The sequence below is a fragment of the Crocuta crocuta genome, unplaced genomic scaffold (genome assembly GCF_008692635.1).
Source record: "Crocuta crocuta isolate KB4526 unplaced genomic scaffold, BGI_CrCroc_1.0 scaffold643, whole genome shotgun sequence".
Taxonomy (NCBI): Eukaryota; Metazoa; Chordata; class Mammalia; order Carnivora; family Hyaenidae; genus Crocuta; species Crocuta crocuta.
Genome location: NW_027528827.1, coordinates 160,579 through 166,164, shown reverse-complemented (window position 1 = coordinate 166,164; position 5,586 = coordinate 160,579).

Genomic DNA, 5,586 nt, shown 5'->3' with positions numbered 1-5,586 from the left:
AAACTGTTCCAAAAAAAAAAAAAAAAAACTCCATCTATTCCAAATATTTGGGATATTCTCAAACTATTCCAAAAAAATAAAAGAAAACCTTCCGAATTCATTCTAGGAGACCAGTATTACCCTGACACCGAAACCAGATAAAGACAGTACAAAAAAAGAACTGTAGGGCAATATTTCTGATGAACATAGATGCAAAAGCCATCAACAAAACATTCCCAAACCAATCCAATAATACATTAAATAAATCACTCACCATGATCAAGTGGGATTTATTCCCTGGATCCAAGGGTGGTTCAATATTTGAAAATCAATGTGATACTTCACATAAAAAAATAAAGGATAAAAACCAAATGATCCTTTCAACAGATGCAGAAAAGCATGTAACAAAGTAAAACATCCATTCATGACAAAATCCCTCAACAAATTAGGTTTAGAGGGAACATATTCACCATAATAAAGGCCATAGATAAAAAACCCACTTCTAACATCACACTCAATGGTGAAAACTGACAGCTATCCCCCTAAGATCAGGAACAAGACAAAGATGTCCACCCTCACTACTTTTATTCAACATAGTACTGGAAGTCCTAGTCACAGTAATCGTATAAGAAAAAGTCATCCAAATGGGAACAGGAGAAATAAAACTCTCACTATTTGTAGATGATATTATATATAGAATCTTCACCAAAAAAAAAAACTATTAAAACTGATCAATTCCAAAAATTTGCAGTATATAAAATCAATATGGAGAAATTTGTTGCATTTTACAACAACCATGAAATAACAGAAAGAGAAATTAAATAAAGTCTTATTTACAACTGCACCAAAAATAATACCTAGGAATAAACGTAACCAAGGAGGTGAAAGGCTTGACTCTGAAAATTACAAAACACTGGAAAAGAATTTAAAAACACAAACAAATGGAAAGATATCTCATACTCATGGACTGGGAGAACAAATATTATTAAAATGTTCATACTACCCAAAGTAAGAGACAAATTTTATGCAATACCTATCAAAATACCAACAGCATTTTTCTTTCCCCAGAACTAGAGCAAATAATCCTAAAATGTGTATGGAATCACAAAGCCCATGAATAGCCAAAGCTGTCTTGAACAAGAACAAAACAAAGGGTGTTGAGAAAACTGGTTATCTACATGCAAAATAATGAAATTGGACAACTTTCTTATACCATACACAAAAATAAACTCAAAATTGGTTGAATATCTAAATGTGATACTAGAACCCATGAAAAACCCTAGAAGAGAGCACCAGGAGTAATTTCTCTGACATAGGCTACAGCAGCATTTTTCTGGCTATGTCTCTTGAGGCAAGGGAAACAAAAGCAAATATAAACTATGAGGACTGCATCAAATAGAATGCTTCTGCTCAGCAAAGCAAACAATCAGAAAACCAAAAGACAACCTACTGAATGGGAGATATTTGCAAATCATATACCCAATAAGCAGTATCCAAAGTATATGAAAAACTTACACTATTCAACACCAATCCCCCCCAAATAATCCAATTAAAAATGTGCAGAAGACATGAAGAGACATTTCTACAAAGAGGACAGACACACGAAGAGATGATCAACATCACTCATCATGGAAATGCAAATCAAAACCATAATAAGATATCACCCCACATCTGTCAGAATGGCTAAAATAAAAAACACAAAAACAAATGTAGAAGAAGATGTTCAGAAAAAGGAACCTGCATCTACTGTTGTTGGGAATGCAAACTGGTGCAGCCATTGTGGAAATATATATTTTATATATTTTTATAATATTTTATACATACACAAATATATGTATGTAAAATGCATACATGTTGGAATATTAGGAATACAAAATACTGAAATCTTGGCAGGGAAGTCCAGTGGCACCGATAGGAGGAAGAGGCCAACCTCGCCATTTGTGGTCCTCGCGGCAGGCTGGAGGAGAGCATACTCTCGAAAGCCTATGGCTCCTGAAACCCCTCTTACCAGCTCCATGGCAGTCCTTGGTTACAAAAAGGACAGTGTCCAAGCTAGGAGTGAAAAATGTGGCTATCTATCTAAAGTATAAGTCTCGGGCAAGATGGCAGAGAGGTAGGGAGCTCTGTGCATTTCGCTTGCACCCATCTCTCAAACAGAGAAGGCCTGAAATCATAGGACACTGAGCCATAGTAGTTTGGGAAGAGAGAGAGAGACAGAATACACTGGAAAGGAAACCTCATAAGTGTGGCGGCTACCTCAAGAAACAAGCCAAAGTACACATGGTGGAGAGTTCCAAATACCACTATGAGTAGGGAAACAAAATAAGAGAAACCAAGAGACAAAGTCTCAACAAGAGAAACCAAGAGACACCATTCAAAGAACACTTCCTAAACGGACAGGCCCTGGACACTCAAAGAGCCTGCTTTAATGCAGCAGCACTCGCAGGGGCAGAGTGCATAACAAGCTTTTAAAATTAACAAAAGATAGAAAGCTAACCAAAATGATGAACTGGAAGAACTCTCCTCCAAAGAAATTCCAGGAAGAAATGATAGCTAAAGAACTGCTCAAAACAGATATAAGCAACATAACTGAACAAGAATTTAGAAAAATAGCCATAAAATTAATCACTGGGCTTCAGAAAAGCATGGAAGACACCAGAGAAACTATTGCTACAAAGACTAGGGAGCTTGAAAATAGTTGTGATGAATTTAAAAATGCTATAAATAAGATACATAATAAAATGGAGGCATCCAATGCACAGATTGAAGAGGCAGAAAGGAGAATAAGTGATTTATAAGACACAACTATAGAAAAAGAAGCTGAGAAAATGAGAGATAAACTGATCCAGGAACACAAAAAGAGAATTTGAGACCTCAGCGATACAATCAAATGGAACAATATCCATATCATAGAAGTTCCAGAAGAGAAAGAGAGAGGAAAAGGTGCTGAAGGAGTCCTTGAACAAATTATAGCAAAGAACTTCCCCAATCTGGGGAGGGAAGTAGACACTGAAATTCAAGAGGCACAGAGAACTCCCCTCAGACATAACTTGAATCGATCTTCTGCATGACATATCATAGTGAAGCTGGCAAAAATATAAGGACAAAGAGAGAATTTTGAAAGCAGCTAGGGAGAAAAGGGCCCTAAGATAAAAAGGGAAACCTATCAGAGTGGTTACAGACCTATCTACTGAAACTTGACAGGCCAGAAAGGAATGGCAGGAAATCTTTGATATGATGAACAGAAAAAATATGCAGCTAAGAATCCTCTATCCATCAAGCCTGTCATTCAGAATCAAAGAGAGATAAAAGTCTTTCCAAATAAACAAAAATTGAAAGAATTTGTCACTACTAAGCCAACCCTAAAAGAAATCCTGAGGGGGGCTCCCTGGCAGAAATGTTACAAGAAATGCAAAATACCAGAGATACCACCACAAGCATGAATCCCACAAAGGACACAATGACTCTAAACCTACATATTTCAATAATAACACTGAATGTAAATGGTCTGAATGCTCCAATCAAAAGACACAGGGTAGCAGAATGGATAAAAAAAAATAAATCCATCTATTTGCTGTCTACAAGAAACGCATTTTAGACTGGAAGATACCTTCAGATTAAAAGTAAGGGCATGGAGAAATATCTATCATGCTACAGGAAGTGAAAGGAAAGCTGGAGTAGCTATACTTATATCAGACAAACTGGACTTTAAATTAAAGACAATAACAAGGGATGAAGAAGGGCATTATATAATAATTACAGGGTCGATCCATCAGGAAGAACTAACAATTATAAATGTCTACGCACCGAATATGGAAGCACCAAAATATTAAAAACAATTAATCACAAACAGAAACAAGCTTATAGATAAGAATGTACTAATATTAGGGGACTTTAATACTCTACTTACAGCAATGGATAGATCAACTAGACAGAAAATCATTAAAGAAACAATGGACTTAATGACACATTGGACCAGATGGATTTGACAGATATATATTGAACTCTACATCCCGAGGCCATGGAATTCATTTTCTTCTCAAGTGCACATGGCACATTCTCCAAGAGAGCACATACTGGGACATAAAGCAGCCCTCAATAAATCTAAAAGAATTGAGATTATACCATGCACACTTTCATATCACAATGCTATGAATCTCAAAATCAATCACAGGAAGAAGTCTGGAAAACCTTCAAAAACACGGAGGTTAAAGAACACCCTACTAAAGAACGAATGGGCCAATCAGGCAATTAAATAAGAAATTTTAAAAATATATGGAAACAAATGAAAACAAAAATACAACAATCCAAAATCTATGGGATGCGGCAAAGGCAGTCCTAAGAGGAAAGTACATTGCACTCCAGGCCTATTTCAAGAAATTAGAAAAAGTGCAAGTGCAAAATCTAACAGTGCATCTAAAGGAACTAGAGGGAGAGCAACAGGAGCACCACACACCCAGTAGGAGAAGAGAAATAATAAAAATCAGGGCAGAAGAAAACAATATGGAAACCAATGAAACAGTTGAACAGATCAACGAAACCAAGAGTTGGTTTTTTGAAAAAATAAAGAAAATGGACAAACCTCTAGCCAGCTTCTCAAAAAGAAAAGAAAGAGCACCCAAATAGACAAAATTCATGAATGAAAAAGGACTTATTACAACCAGCCCCTCAGAAACACAAGCAATTATCAGGGAATACTATGAAAAATTAGATGCCAACAAACTAGACAACTTAGAAGAAATGGACAAATACCTAAAAACACACTCACTAACAAAATTCACATGGGAAGAGATAGAAAATCTGAACAGACCCATAAATAGTGAGGAAATCGAATCAGTTATCAAAAATCTCCCAATAAGTAAGAGCCCTGGGCCAGATGGCTTCCCTGGGGAATTCTACCAGACAATTAATACAGAATTAATACCCATTCTTCTCAAGCTATTCCAAACAATAGTAATCGAAGGAAAAATTCTGGACTCATTTTACGAAGCCAGCATCACTTTGATTCCCAAGCCAGACAGAGACCCAGCAAAAAGAAGAGAACTACAGGCCAATATTCTTGATGAATACAGATGCAAAAGTTCTCAACAAGATACTTGCAAATCGAATTCAACAGCACATAAAAAGAATTATCCACCAAGATCAAGTGGGATTCATTCCTGGGCTACAGGGCTGGTTCCATATTTGCAAATCAATCTATGTGATACATCACATTAAGAAAAGATAAAACCCATATGATCCTGTCGATAGATGCAGAAAAAGCATTTGACAAAATACAGCATCGCTTCTTAATGAAGACCCTCGAGAAAGTCGGGATAGAAGGAACTTATTTAAACACCGTAAAGCCATCTATGAGAAGCCTTCAGCTAACATCATCCTCAACGGGGAAAAACTGAGAGCCTTCCCCCTGAGATCTGGAACACGACAGGGATGTCCACTCTCACCACTGTTGTTTAACATAGTGCTGGAAGTCCTAGCATCAGCCATCAGACAACAAAAGGAAATCAAAGGCATCAGAATTGGCAAAGAGGAAGTCAAACTTTCACTCTTCGCAGATGACATGATACTCTACATAGAAAACCCGACAGACTCCACCAGAAGCCTACT